This window comes from Giraffa tippelskirchi, chromosome 4 (assembly GCF_054371585.1).
Source record: "Giraffa tippelskirchi isolate mGirTip1 chromosome 4, T2T-mGirTip1v1.2.pri, whole genome shotgun sequence".
In the NCBI taxonomy this organism is placed as follows: Eukaryota; Metazoa; Chordata; class Mammalia; order Artiodactyla; family Giraffidae; genus Giraffa; species Giraffa tippelskirchi.
The window spans coordinates 74,117,031-74,132,704 of record NC_137278.1 but is presented as its reverse complement, the minus strand read 5'-3'; the positions used below and the strand labels follow the sequence as shown (position 1 = coordinate 74,132,704).

General features: G+C 45.6%; 1 protein-coding gene across 9 annotated transcripts in view; it reads left to right on the top strand.

The window, feature by feature from the left end:
- PRKCE (protein kinase C epsilon) overlaps positions 1 to 15,674 on the top strand; it is a 631,244-nt gene that overhangs the window by 108,496 nt on the left and 507,074 nt on the right. The window lies entirely within an intron of this gene.

The following is a 15,674-nucleotide window of genomic DNA, read 5'->3' as shown; positions in this document are numbered from 1 at the left end:
ACAAATCAAAGACACATGTATGGTTCTAGAGATTGCATTATGAAATGATACAAATCTTGGTATCAGTAATATAAAATTATATACTTAGATGTTTTTGAAATAATTTCTGTGAAATGTTAGTTTTTCATGTTACCCCCATTACAATGTTTGGACAAAGAAACTTACAGAATTATTCCAAGTATTGCATGATAACTTTATAAACAATTTCAGACCAGTTTTCAAAATTGAAGGTTTTAAAGCAAATAAGCATATTTAAGCACTAAAAAAAAAAAAAAATTGATACATAGGGAAACTTTGTGATTTTCCAAACTCTCCTTTTCCCATCGGACAGGGTGCCCTTTCCTGCTCAGGCCTCACAGTGAGGGTCCCAGCTCTAGACACATGCAGGAGATGAATATTTTGGAATGAGACAGTGTCAGTCGGTGCCAGCTGAGAGGTACTTCCCCAAGTACCTCTTGGGGAGTAAAGTACATCCATTTACTCTGACATGAGCTGTTCTGTTTTGAAAGGGAGCGAACTCCTTCTGCAGAGGGAACGCGTTAGGCAGACCGGGACATGGAGATGGGGGGAGGCGCTGACATGTGTGTCAGAAGAGGGGCCAGCCAGATGGCTCTGATTTATCATGTCAAGACCAGGTTGGAAGGAGCCCAGGCTGGCTGGACGCTCGGTGCCTGGAGGCTTCAATGCTGCTAAGCCCTTGGGAGGCTGGGCCTCTGCCCTTGCACCTGAGCTTCCTGGGGAAGCAGGGGTGGCAGCGGCTGGGAGAAGGCCTGTTGTTCCTCCTCAAGTTCAGCAATTAGCTCCTTCTCTTTCAGGGCAGGCCTCCTCTTCACTGTAATCTGAAATGTCAGTTATCACACTCGTTTGATTTAAGTATAGAAGCGCCTTGGTTATGCTCTTAGGAGTAAGACAGAAATAGCTAGTCAGTGTGGGTGAGTAATCTTCTAAAAGCATTCGCAGGGATCATCTTTGCCATGGCATCGTGTACTCTTCAAAGTCTGAGTGAATGTCAGGCGTTCAGCATTTCGAGTTAGGGGTGGGGAGGTGGATAATCTTAGGGAAATCCTGGGTTAAACCCCTCAGAGTCTCTGTACTGGATGATCCACCAAGCACTTGATAGTTTTTAGTCCCCAATGTGTGACTCTAGTTGGATTTTATGGAAGTTGCTAAAAAGTGCAGGACACAGCCCTTGGGTCATAGCTTAGGTGCCAGTTAAGTGCACAGATAAGAGGCTGCATTTATTTGAAAGCACTGCATGAAGGGGCTGTGAGAGCTGTTAGCATTTGGGCAGGGATATATCCCTGTAGACTGGGGTGCTCATGGAATTTTTCCTAGAGAAGGCAGGGTGTGAAAAGGTGAAAATATTAAGTATAGAACGTTTTGCTTTGACTTGATCCTCACCCTGCCATTGTCTACAAAGGGTGAAAGCACCTTGTACAAGAAAGTTAACAAACATAAATAGAAAATTGAGGCATGAAAAAGAAAGAAGTGGTTAATCTGGTTGCTCTGATGGAGCCCTACGTTTGGTTTTGAGCTTCTTGGCAGCCAAGCCAAAATGAAAACCAGGTTAATTACATAGCTCTCTTGATCAGAAAGGGGAAAATCTACCAGCTCCTGAGGGGAGGCAAAATTCTTCCTGGCACATTTTCCCAAAATCATTTTCTCATGTAGGAGTTTATACAAAAGATTCAGGGGTATATTGGACATTGATCTATCAGCAACGAAAACCTTTATTAATTGGGAGGGTTGAATGCCAAGTTGTGACATGGTAAAGGTAATCAGGTCAGTGGCTAAGCTGGCAAGATCCAGGTATGTGATTTTTGGGGGCTCTGACTTGATGCGGAAGGAACTTAGAATCATTTGCTGGAAGAGTAGACAGAGGAGAAATCCCGGTGGCACCTCTCTAGTGGAAATTCAGAGGGGAAACCTCTTTGGTTTTGGTGAGATTATACCCGGGGAAAGAATGTGGATCCTGTCTCCCCAGGTTCCAACTGTCCAGCATATAATTACCCTGTCTGGGGATCAGATTTGGTGCTGAGTGCCCTGGCAGCCAGGGGCACAAAAGGAGACACATGTCTGATTCCAGAGTCTGGAGCTGGTCTTGTCTATGTCACCAGCAACCCTTTAGTACACTATCCCTTGGTCTGTGTTAATGGAGGCCTTAAAGTACCTGTTCTTTACTCTGACACTTTTCCAAGCAGTTTGAAGTCTAGAAAGGGTAGTTTTACTTAAGAAAAAAAAAAAAAAGAATCCTAAATAGGCGCAAGTTCAGAAGAGATTGCCCACTAGTAGATTAGCTTTATAACTTTTCCTACTATCAAGAGCTGCCATTTGTTAAGTGTTGACTCTGTTCCAAGCATTTTACCTACATTCTATTTATGTCATCCTTAAAACAGTTTCCAGAAGTGTGTGCTGTTATTATCTCATTTTATTGGAGAGACTGGAGCTTGTGAAGATTTAGATGTACTCTTAAGCCTCCAGCTTGAGGAAGATTCCAGTGGCCTTATTTTGGGATCTGGTGGATTGAGTCTTGGCTGCCTGTCCAATCCCTGGCCACAGATCTCTCCCTCTCCCATATCATGCCTGTTGGGGTTTTCAGTTTCAAGTTTGTCCTGGGCCTCCTGCTAGTCCCTGGCCATTTGTATGAGATAGGTACTTTCCCACCTGATCCCGAAGATTTTTCTTCTGAGCCTCATGCTGCTATGTCTGTCCCTGGAGTCACACCCTTTTCCACACTTTCTACCTGAACCAGTTCTGTGTCCCATCAGTCCCATAAAAGCAGTATCCAGATCTCCTTGTTTTTACAGCCTGTATTCCTTTCAGGACCTTCCAGCAAGTTCTTGCTACCCATCAGGAATACTGCAGATAAGGGACTGAGGGGAGGGTCAAGCCAGCTTTTGTTTCCATTCCACCCGTTCACCTGAGCTCCCCTGGTTGACTTTCTGCTCAGCCACTCTCCAAGGGCATAGCTTCCATGTACCATTGCCATTTTATCACATCAAAAATACTTGAAAACTACACAAAGATTTTCATTCTCATGAATGGAGGAGGAACACATTTTAATAAGCTCTTTTACTTCTGAAAGATTTGAGATTCTTGCTGCCTTTGGACATCTGGATCAGCATGCGTTTATATCTATGCAAAGTGATTGTTTATTTGGGGATGATGCCAAGTTGGTCCCCCTGTACAGGGAAAGCTGGCAACCAGCTAAGTTGGGTTTCGGCTTAAATTCCTGCCCCTGCTTAGTCTCTCTTTGGCTCCCGTCGACCTCTGTCACTGGGAACAGGGTGAGATGAACTGAGTGGCCTCAGACACACTTCTTTGGAGGCTCAGAGGGAAACTTTTGGAACACCAGGATTGATTTTTATTTTTTGAAGCTTTTGAAGGACAGTATTATCAATGGGATCCACTTGTCCTCTTGTGTTTGGCTGTCTCTGGGAGGGCTGGCCTGGGAAGACAAAGAAGGTGGATGTTTAAAAGATATATTGTTTGGCAAAGTTACTTCATTAAATTTGGATAAAATATTGATTAAATATCCAAGTCTAAATAACATCATTTGTGTATTGGTTAGTCTTTCAAATAAAGTTCCACTTCCATGAAAATAAATACATAAATAAAAGATATAATCAGCTCTCACCTGGGACTCTATATCTGAAAGTACACTGATGACTTAATTTCTCCATCACTACAATAGCTGCCATTTATTGAGTACCAATGGAGAAGGCAATGGCACCCCACTCCAGTACTCTTGCCTAGAAAATCCCATGGATGGAGGAGCCTGGTAGGTTGCAGTCCATGGGGTCGCTAAGAGTCAGACACGACTGAGCGACTTCACTTTCACTTTTCACTTTCATGCATTGGAGAAGGAAATGGCAACCCACTCCAGTGTTCTTACCTGGAGAATCCCAGGGATGGCAGAGCCTGCTGGGCTGCCGTCTATGGGGTCGCACAGAGTCGGACATGACTGAGGTGACTTAGCAGCAGCAGCATTGAGTACCAAATGCTTTAAATGTATTACTTCTTCAATTTGCACAGCAACCAAACAGATACCTATCAGCCCATTTTACAGATGAGAAGGTGGCAGGACAAAATGGGAAGCCCTGTGTTATAGGAGGCTTTCAGGCTGTTAGGCCCAGAGTAGTTTTAGAGCCCTTTAAGGTGCTTTCTCTCTTTGGCCCCTGGAGATCTTGGATGTGCTTTGGCTTGGGCGTGTGGACGGGAGAGGTGTTTCCTCCTTAGATGAGACTCCCTTGCAGTACAAAACAGCAGGGATCTGTCTGGTAGAAGCTTATGCCAAAGGGTAGGGGCTGAAATGATTTCATATTATTCTATTCACCCCCATCATCCAAACCCAGACTCAGAGCTATACAGCCAAGTAAGGGAAATGTCAAGTCTTTGGCCACGTCCCATCTCTTTCCCCTGATGTCCTCTAGAGATGACCATAGCCCTCACTGACTCCCCTTAGTCTCTCAAAGTCTGAGCATTTGGATTCTGTAATATCCAACCCAGGGCTTGATTCTCCAGCCTCACTTGGCAGCACGCCCTAATGTTGCTTCAGTCATTGGGGTCCCCCCAGACTCTCTTGCCACCCTCTGGCCCAGACTCAGTGAACCCCAGAGTCAGGAAATACCTAAGGGCCATGTAGTTTAATCTACTCATTTCATCAGTGAGCAGAGAGGCCAGCTCTAGTGTGTCTTTTATGGCAGAGGGAAGAATTATACCCTCTTGTTGAAAGAATCCCAAACCAAAGCGAACAGATTGGGAGCTTTGTGTATTGTTTCATTTGATGGATGCTTTCCTGCATGCCTGGTATTTCTCCACTTAGATCTGAAATCTTTTACTGAATTAACTGTGTTCTTCCCCTACCCCTCCATACTGCTTATGTTCTAGATTGGTTCTGATTTTTAGTATCAAATCACAGACCCTCAGAGCTGGGAGGACTCTGAGGTCATGAAGTGTGATTCCTTCAGAGCATATGCTATAGATGATTGTTTACAGAGTTCTCATTCTCAAGAAAGGCTTATGGGCACCCACCACTGGACTGAGGCCAGTGCTTCAATTATAATAACCCAGGAGTTCTTGTTATTGGTGACTTTTTGGAGGAACCTCCTCTTTAGAGGAGCGAAGAGGCCTTCCACACCAAGAATAGTCCTCTCTTTATCTTTTTTAAAAAAATGTTAACTTTCTTATTTTGAGTTTTTTAAAGTAGAGCCCACCTGTGTGCATGTCAATAGGTGAAACTGTTGACTCATGTAAATTACATTTGTGCAGTATTAGATGGGTTAAATTTTAATCTACTTGAATAAATTTAAGCACATGTTTTACTAAGAGCCTGTAAATGGAGGTAGAAGATTTTAGTTCAAAGAAATAAATGATTATAGTTGACAATGATAGCCAAAATGGGACCTTATTTAAGCAATAATTAAGTGATAAACTAATTAACCTACCATCAACAGGGTTCACTCTTTAGGCTTGACCTGTATGTATATGCATGTATGAAAGTTAATATCTGCAGCTCAGATGAGTGTAATGTGACAGTTAAGACCCTTAAACACAGGGAAATTCACATCTAAAGCTGAGTGAAAGAGGTGGGTGTCAGCAAGTTTAAATTCTCCAGATTTTTTAATCCGTTTTCTGAAAACCTATAAAAATTGAGAACAATTCAGCTGTTCATTTAGAAGCCCACCTGGAAGTAAATTCAAATTATGTCCATGCCAGAGGCTAAAGGAAGGAGTTCTGTTACCTTTGGAGTGGAAAGAAATTGCCATCTGTTCTGTTGGAGATGAATTAGACTACATTAAAAAAAAGTTGAAATCGTATATCAAAAATATCCATAATTCCTTCCTTTATTCTGTGTGATCTTGCCCTTGTATTGTGAAGAATGGGTTGACTTGAATGCTTTAGAGACAAAGGAACCTCTGGCATCTCTTGGTTGTCTTGCTGTCAGGAGCAGACATGCTGAAGAACCTGGGCCCCACTTGAGCCCCAGCCTTCCTCCCTGTGACCTTGGCCTAGGGTAGTTCTGGATGCCAGATCCTTAAAACCCACCCACCGACATGGACCTTGTTCTCAGCAAATCCTCAAGCCTGGATGGAGGAAATGTTTCACTCTTAGTATGTTCTTAAGCCATGTATAACTTTCTGAGAAATTTAGCCATGTGCTTCTAATTAATTTGTACTTTATTCTTCAGTGTGTTTTTTTCTCTCCTTTTTTTTTTAAAAGAGAAAAAGTCACATGATGAGTAAAGCCTGGAGAATAAACTCTATGAGGAGGTTTATTAACAATACATTTATAGAAAGAAGTCTATGGGATAGGCAGGTTTGGTTCTCAGGTGTGACCTGTGGATGGAGTTCTGAGGAGATGCTTCATTTGCATCAAATTCACAGGGTACCCAGCTCCAACCTGGCCTCATTTTCAAACTCTACTCCTTTCTTACAGGACCACTATGCTGTGTAGCAGTACCTTTTACAGTTTGTGGCCATAGTCTTCATTCAATACCTGGTATTTCTCTCCACCATATTGTGGTCATCCTCCTCGATTTCTTTTTCTCTCCTCTTCACTCTCCCTTTCATTTGGGGGAAAGGGCTTAAGAAAAGAGATCAAATATCTTGGCTGAAGTTTTGATGGTGCTGGAAATAGAACTCTGGACCATTGACCCCCACATCCCAGGTCCAAAGATGAGACCACCCAGCAGGATCCTGGGCTGCCCACGGAGCTGCTTCCCAGAACTGGGCTCTTGGCAGACTTTGCCTTTCAGAACACAGAGCATTACTGCACGGAAGGGGATTTCCCCTTTTTCCTGCCACCCTCCCCCCTTCCACTTACAGCCAGAAGAGCCAGTCTTGACTGAGTTTAGGAAAAGGGAATTACATTGGGTAAATGTAGGTAGCTGAAATAACCAAGGGCCTTACTACAGTGAACTTGCAAGTCCGGAGGTTGGTTCCAACCTAACATCACCACCCACCCACTGCCCTGCCCCCCAGCCACCTATTTCTAAGTGGCAACTAGGAAACTTAAAAGAGATGATGGAGATGGGAGAAATTCTTTCAGGACTCTGGCAAGCATGGTAGTTCCCTTGTGTTGCTGGAAAGTACCCAAGTTTATCCATGTTTATGGGGATTTGCAGTGTTGAGCTGCGGTGGATAGAAGTGTGTAGTTCTGCAGGCTCCATAGTCAATTAAATTTCCTGCTCATCCCCAGACTTCCAGCCAAGACAATCAGCTGGGAGAAGGAAAGAGGAGGTTGTTTATTAATCTGAAGGATTTACACCAATGTTCTATTACCTTTTGGTTCAGGATGCTGTGTAGATCTCTGTTGATTCTGAAAGAAGAATTGAGAGGCCATTTCTAGCACTTTCTCACTTGAGTAAGAGAGAAAGCCCTGTGGCTTCTTTCAGGTTTGTCCCACTCTCTTTTTTTTCCTATAGTCTGCACACCTTCTAGTCTACTTTGAATAAAATCAGAGAAATTCCCAGAGATTAATGGAGATACAGAGAGAGGCAGAGAAAAAGTGTTGAGAGAAGTTTGATAAACAAATCACAGTTAGCCAATAAAAAGCCTGGGGTGTAACTGTTTAACCCCCAATAATGAATCTTAATGGTGGAGTTTTAGATGCCAGGATGGGCTGATGGATGGGGGTAATTTTTTGAATGGCATATCCTGAGCCTCTTACATCATATTCATAGAGGCGCCTCTTCCACTTATATTCAGGTTCCTAGTGGTGGAAAAAAGAGAAGGTCTGACTTCTTCTGTGTAAATCTGTAAAAATAACATGGCCCTGTGGAGGAGGGCATAGCAACTCACTTCAGTATTCTTGTCTGGAGAAGCCTATGGACAGAGGATCTTGGCTGGCTACAGTCCATAGGGTCGCAAAGAGTCAGACATGACTGAAGTGACTAAGCAAGAACACCTCGTACTTTGGTCTTTATGCTTACCTTCCATGGAGATGTACTTTTTACTTGAATAGGATCTACACAGATAATCACAAGAATAAGATGAAGGCCACAGTTTTCTCAAATACTTCCCTTCTGGAAGGAGTGTGGAATTATCCCTCCTTACTCAATATGTTGATTCTCTTTGTTTTTTTCTAAAGGAAGAGGGAAGTAAAATGTCTGCACAACATTGTTCCCTTTTCATTAGCCTCTTAATGGGTCATTTTAAGCACTTTCAGAATTTGGAAGAGTGCTGATGTCATGAATATGTATCATCTCAGCATCCTTGTATTTATCCCAAAATCTTGATCTTCCTGAGTCTTCTCATTCTGAGAAGACTTCCTGTGTCTTCTCATTTATGTAGAAAGAGAGTATGTTATCAACCAAGTACCTATTACAGAGGGTTTATACAGGAAGACTCTAGCATAGCCTTTGTGATACTGAGGGCTATACATACAGAATCATTTTCTAATTCAGCACTCTCAAACTACTGGAGCATACTTTTCCTCTAGTCATTGTTCTCAGGTTCTATTAAGGATCAAAGAAACTGCCTTAAAGAAAATGTGCTTTCATTCTCAGCAGAAGTTCTGTTGACTTGCTAGCCACTTGGCATGGGCATCTGCTGGGAAGGATCCTTGAATTGGATTCCTTACTGTATAATTTTACTGGAGGAAGACTTAGGCCTTATTTTAGGAGTTAAGAACATCTCTTATCCTACCCTTCCAGCTGTCACAGGTGTTTGCCTCCCAGAGCTTGGTAAACTAGAAACACTGAGGGATAGGAAACTTTTTTGGGAATAGTGGATTCATGCAGAAATAACCCAAAGAGCAAAATTTAGCATGATACCAAGCAGAGGAGTTAAAATTCTGAGAGCCAAGCCTCCAAAAGCTTTCTGGAGAGAGGCTGTTCCTTGGCAGCAGTGCCAATGCCCTGGTGAGAAGCAAAAATACTGGCCAAGCCCTGTGGATTGTTACCCAAACCCAGATGTCTAAGGTCATGGATAAGGAAATCTGAGGGAGCTGAGCTTTTCACATTCTTTTCACTCAGATGCCTTCTTATGGGTCGAGACCACCTCTGAAGATGTTTGACAATTGTGTTGGTAGCAGAAAGTCGAAACAAGGATAGAACCTCTAAAAGCCATTACATTGCTAAATGTACATTGTGGGAGTGCTTTTTTCCTTGGTCCTGTCCTGGACTGATTCTAATTATCTGTAGAGACATCCGATTAACCCCAAATGACATGGTCTATGTGTGAATCTCTTGGGGGATGAGTTTTGTAAGGAGCCATATCGCATTTCATTAGCTGGATCCCTTCTTGCAGGTGCTATCCAGTTCAGTTGAGAAATGAAAGATGTTTCAGCATTTCCTTCCCTCTTTTTCTTCCACAAAAGCTTAAGCAACTGATAGTTGGCTGGAAGGATGGGAGAACATGGCAGAGTTTGAAGGGGACAGTTCAGAGTCGGGAGATAATAGTAGATAATTCTTTTCCTTCTTACATGGACCCCCACCTGAATAATGCCCCAAACAGATAGACAAGAGAATGGATATTGAACAAAAGAATGGATACTGTTATCTCTGGATAACAATCTGGATAACTTTCCTCTGTTATCCAAATCCTCTGTGTGTTTCCCGTGCCAGGTGAAGGAAAGCCCACTCTTGCTTCTAGCTATCTGTCCCTTCTCTGAATATCAGCAGCAATTATGGTCATTACCACAAAGCCTGGCACAAATTTTGCACCCATGGACACTGTTTCTTATATCCAAATGGTGTATGTTTGCCTTGCAGTAGGTTATTGGTGGCTTGGAACTCATTGGACATCTTTATACAACCACATTGCCAGGTTAGGGCTTAACCACCAATATTTATTGATCATCTGATTGTTCTCCTGTGGACACATTCGTCTTGTCAAACCCTGGTTTCTGTGTCTAGCAGATTGTGGGCAATTTTGGCAGCAGAGCCGTGGGGCAAGATTTAAGTTATTTGTTCCTATTTATCAGTGAACTGGGCAATCCATCCACATTTACAATTCCCTAATCAGATTAGCTCATTTTTAATCATCTGGAGTCTGGCTGGGTTTGTGCTGTGTGGGAGCCAGCAAGCCCCAACTGTTGCACTGACTTCCTTTGTCGCTCCTGATGAAGGCCTTTTTATCCTCGCCCACCTTGTGCCTTCAAAACTATGAGTCAAGCTGCGTTTCAAGGAGCTTTTTTTTTCTCCTTCCTCCTCACGGGTATTTTTTAGCTGCCATTTTCTCTTCCACCTCATTTGTTAGGTTTTATGGCTGCATATCATGATGCTTCCCCTTTAGCTCAGCTGGAAGGAGCGCGCACGTGTGTATGTGTCCATCTGCATTTATGTGTATGTCTGTGTGGGTTTGTGTGGGTACTCAGGACATGTATGTATGTGTATATGCACATACACATGTGTACACATGTACACACCTATTGGTACACACACATATGTGGGTTTTAATGTGTACATGCAAATGTCATGTGTGCACATAGTCACACATATTTGCTGGTGAATAGCCCCTGCCTGACTAACATAGAATGAGTAGAATCTAGGGCCCTAACAAAATGAAGAAACAAATAGCTTTTTTTTCTTCCAAAGACTAGTTTATCTCTCACTGACATTAAGTTTGTTTAACGGTGCAGAATTGTGGAGGGATTCTGTTTCTTGAGTTTGTAAGTTATTCTCTTTCCTCTGGGCTTAAGCCAGCCTGCCTTTAGCATGAAATTTGTATTCTGTGCTCATGTATGATGTGCTTTGGTGTGCTTTGCTAGTTGGGGCCATACCAAGGATCTAGGATCAATCATATATAGATTAACGTGTGGATGGTTAGCCTTTGCTAAGTGCATACTTGTCTCCAAACCCTCAAATTCCAGCACCCTGGATAAAACTGTAGGAGGAAGAGGGAGGGACAGATGGACAGAAGCATGTACACAGTCCCAGTCTCCATGGTTCCTTGCTCTTATCAGAGTGCAGAAGGCTTGTGCCTACCTCCTACTCAGTCACATCCTCTCTCCTGGATGTCCGAGTAAATACTCACACATGGTCGCCACCAAGGATATGCAATTCTGCAAGAAGGAAGATGGGAAACACTGTCCTCTTGGATTCACAGGACTCCTATCACTTCTCCTAGCTGGTTCTTGTATAGGGGACATGAAGCATTAGCTTCAGAGTGAGTTCCAATTCGTTCTCAGGGACGGCCCTCTTGGGCAGGCGATATTCTGCTTCCCACCCACTTCTCTTCCCTGAGGTCAAGCACAGAGCAGTCAGGCACAAGCTGGAATTACTATCCAGATGCATCCAGAAGGTGGAAATTCTGCTTCCTCTGTCTGGAAAACACAACCCTGGCTGTGGCTTTTTTATTTTAGGGACATGATGTCGCTCTTCTGTTTCCAGAGTAAGAGTATTGCCCCCAAATTTGTGAAGATTGTAGTGTTTGAGTTTTATTCAGTCACAGAGATGGTAACATTGAAGGTGGAGTCTGAGATGTCAGGTGTATGCTGTCCCTTCTGCAGTGCAGCAAGAGTATGTTTTCTCAGCAAACAAACAAAGTAAGCAAACCAAGTTTCTGTTTTCTCAGCAGCCTGAATTTCTTTTTAGCTTTATACCTTCACAGGAGGACCAGGCTGGCACAGCCATGGTCCCACCCCCAAACCCACAAAAACACCCTGTGATTTAGGCAGGCGGCGGCTATGGTTATCTTTACTTCATAGGTGGATGATGAAATTGAGACAGTGAGAAGCCCAGGGACCATTATGCCAGCCCTATAACCGCACTCTCCCTCTTGACCTGTGGGTTGCCAGGACTGGCCCCATCCGCAGCCAATTATTTCTTCCTTCCTAAAAATCCAGGCTGCTTCTTGCCATGCGAAGACAATGAAATCCTTAACCACGGGTGAAAAAGACCAATGAAATCAAAACAAACAAGGGCTTTTTTTTTACACTTTTCTTAGGAAGTCATTAAGGAATTATTGAGCTGATTAATGTGGGTGGAAAATATTTAAGTTTGGTCATTGTTTGGGCTGGCCAGTTTGGCTGCATTAGGAATTGACGTCGAAACCACTATACTGCTCTCTCTAGGCAGTCCTCTTAGTTCTGGAGTACTCCAGGACTGGATCAGACCACCCCTAAATTCAGGGATGAGGAGGCGCCGCTGCAGTGTTTAAGGGGGCCTTGGTAAATAGGGAGCATGGGGGTGGGAGAGGATGGTCATTTCAGACTTTCCCAGGCTGACATCCTGTCTTGTCCTGTATTGGCCAAGATGGAGATGACCTAGAAGATCTGAAGTGAAAGGGAAAACAAAGGGAAGGACTCAGGAAGAAGGCAAAGCAAAAGGAACAAGCAGAATCTGTTTATATAGGGCTTGCATTAAGCAGATCCTTTTCCTGGCAGATGCTGCTGCTCACAGTGGGCTGGGGAAGAGCCTCGCAGACGGCAAATGAGAGGTTGTTCTCCCCGATGCTGCTGCCTCCCTGCCCAGTGAGCAGGCAGAGATAGGGAACCTGCCGGCCCCAGGTTGACCTCTGCCTGCAGCTGCTGGCTCCTCTGAGACACAGGCACAATGCTGCTGTGTGTGCTCTGCCGCCCAGGTTTCTCCTCCTTGTGCGAGCCGCCCTTTGTGACATGGACTGAATCCTGGCCATCTTCCTCTTCCTCCTCTTTTGTCTTTTCTCAGAACTTTTGTTCCGGTTTTGTACTTGCCTGAGACACAGAGGAAGTGGGGTGGTCATATTGGGGTGATTCTGGAAATGGGTGTGTGGGGGGAGCTGCCCACCACCAGGGACAGGCAGGCTGTGTCCCTTCCTCTCTGGATGCCCCCAGCCCACTTCTGCCCCTGCTGGAAACCTTTCCAAGAGTCCCAGATCTTATGCAGGCTGCTGGGAGTGGAGAGGAAGAGAGTGGAGCTAGAACCACATGTATAAAACTCCAGCTGCCTGACTGGGATGCTCGGTCATCGCCTTGGGGGCCCAACCACTGCCCTCTCCCCTCTGAAAGCATGCTGTAGATGGCCAGAGAGGGCAGGAAGGGAGGGCAACCCCTCCTTGTCTCATTTTATTCTCCCAACTGTTCTTGGAAATGTGTTTCCATTTGACAGAGGAGGAAACTGAGGCCCAGAGAGACTGAGTGACTTCTTCAGCCAGGTTAAGCAGTAGAGTCAGAATTAGCTCCCAGACATGCTGGTGCCTAAGTTAGAGCTTTTGCTTAAAGCTGGAGCACAAAAGAAAAGCCAGGGCAGTAAAAGTAACTGAAGGAGAAAGGGAAACAGAGAGACTTATGGGAAAGAGAAAAGGGAGCTGGTGGAACCAGGAGCCTGTTAGGATTCTCTTAAATTAGCAAGTGATGTTCCCCTGTCTGCCTCCAAGGGTCATAGTAAGAAGGAAATGCAGTAGACTCATCTCCCAGTAAATGCAGATTTTGTTCACTTGCCCAATTGTTTCTTGACCATTTCCACTTATCAGTTTTAAAAAAAGCTTATTGACTATCTTCTGGTCACCTTGCCTAGCCCTGGGCCCTCTGGGACACTTAAGATAGAGGAGAGACAGGCTCTTCCTTCAGGGAGCTTGTAGCCTGTGCCAGACCAACATGCCCCAAAGCGCTAAGTGATGCAGCCAAAGGTTGTTGATGAGGAAATGTGATTTGAGTACCTGCTGTGTGGTCAGCTCCATTCAGGCCCAAGCTGTGGGTTCCTGAATGGGAAAGGCCATCAGGGAGGGTGTCTCAGGGGCAGGAGCTTGAGCTGGAGAATGGGCCTTCTCCTGTCCTCCCGGGGAAGGCACTGGAGAAATGTAAAGTGGGCAGTGCTGGGGCCATACCCGAGATGGCCCTCTGCACCTGTGACAGCCTACTGGGTGCCCTATTCATTGGGTGTTGAGAATCAAGCTTGTTTAAATTTGGGTGGTGATGGCAGGTGGCTGGTATGATGTCTGAGCTGAATACCAAGGCTTTCTAGCAACAGGGGGCTTTGTCACTCCTGGGAAGGCAAAAGCCCTGCCCAATGGTCTCCCTTGGCTTCTCTGTCCCCTCCCCTTCAGGCTTCCTTGGCCATTGGCTGCCTGGACCCTGGAAGGGGTTTCCTTTCCAGGCTATCAAAGTCCAAGAAACTACCTTAGCTCCTGTGACCCACAGCCCTCCAGTGCTGCTCTTTGATGGATGAACCAGGCAGAGAGGCTGTGTTACTGTCCCCAGGATGCTCCAAGGAAAAGGGTTGCAGGAGCGTGGGGTGAGGTGGGAGTGGTGGGCAAGGGAGACCCAGGTCTAAGTTTGCTCCTAGGCAGCTGTGTGGCTTGGCTGAAGATGACAATGATGAAAGTAGCAATAGTCACCACTCCTGTGCCCAGACGGTGTAGTACATCGCAGACACAACTCAGCTGATCTTCCTAGTGGCTGTGTGAAGGGGGTGCCTTCATCACCCTCCTCCTGCAAATGAGGAAATGGAAGCTCATGGAACTCACAGGCACTGGGAGGCAGAGTTGGGATTCATGCTCACTCTTCATGACTCCAGGGATGCTGCCCCAATGATTAGGGCACACCACCTCCTTACCTATTAGCCCAGGCCTCTCTTTTTTCTCAAGGTAAGAATTTGAATGAGTTGATTGCTTGGGCCCCTCTGGGCACCATCATTCTAGAATTTTTAGGGAAGGATGTCCTCAAGTAGGCAAAGGCAAATGGCCGTAGGAATGATGGTGCTTCTGAAATGATGAGGAGGAGACCCAAGTTGCTGAGCCCCTTTTTGTTCCATAGCAGCCTAAGGCCAATTTCCCAGTTCTTTCTCCCCCGGTTGCCCTGAGCACTCCTGCCCTGCTGGGAGCACTCACTGACCCGGAGCCACCCCTCTCTGGAGAAAGTGCATTGGGTCGGAATGGTTGAGGCACTCCCCCCGCACCTTTCAGGCTGGTCCTTACCACCGTCCCCACTGAGTGCTCCTCACCAGTCAGAGCTGTCTGCCACTGTCAGCTGCAGCTGCTGCTGACTGCCACATCAGGTTAGAAACAGAAACTCCCTGCTGGGTCCCCAGCCCTCCCCTCCTGCTGCTGCTGCTCATGGGGGGGGGGGGGGCTGTGCTGTCTCAGTTGGTGAGACCTCTCTCAGAGGAGCAGGGACCTGGAAGAAGCCAGGGATGTGTCAGCCTGGGAGCTCCAGGGTCAGCCCTGCTGGTCCGGACCTGCGACTGACTCACAGCCTCCAGGCCTCCCCTCTCTAAGCAGCTGCTTCTCAAGCTTTTGGAAGGTGATTTGATGCTGGCCTGGCAGGGTGGCTTACCCTGCCACCTGCAGCTTCCAGCCTTGTGCTTGTGAAGGGCCTCTCTGAATACGTGTTGAACTTGAGTTACGAACACAGAACCAGGCAGGATCCCAGCAGGGCTACCAAGGCAACCTCAGCTTTAGAGGCTGAGTGCTACGTTTTCTTTCTTTTCACTGAATCCCTTTCCTTTCAATCTCTCCTGTGTTTTTTTCTCCATGATATCAAAGCACGTGGTTATCTGTCTTGGAAGCAGTCGAGGTTAGGAGTCAGGTGTGTGTTTTTGTGTGACCCTCCAGAGCAGGGCAAAGGGAAGAGTGGTGTTCTATCCCAGAGTTGTTCTGGAGCCACAGGTCTTGGGAGACAGACAGGCCTTGGCCTCTGGGATCATCTTCTCTCCAACTTTGCCTGCTGACAGATGATCCAAGCTGAAAGGTCTGATCACCCTGACTTTGACCCATTCCTGGAGGGCCGAGCCACCACACCCTTCCCCACGT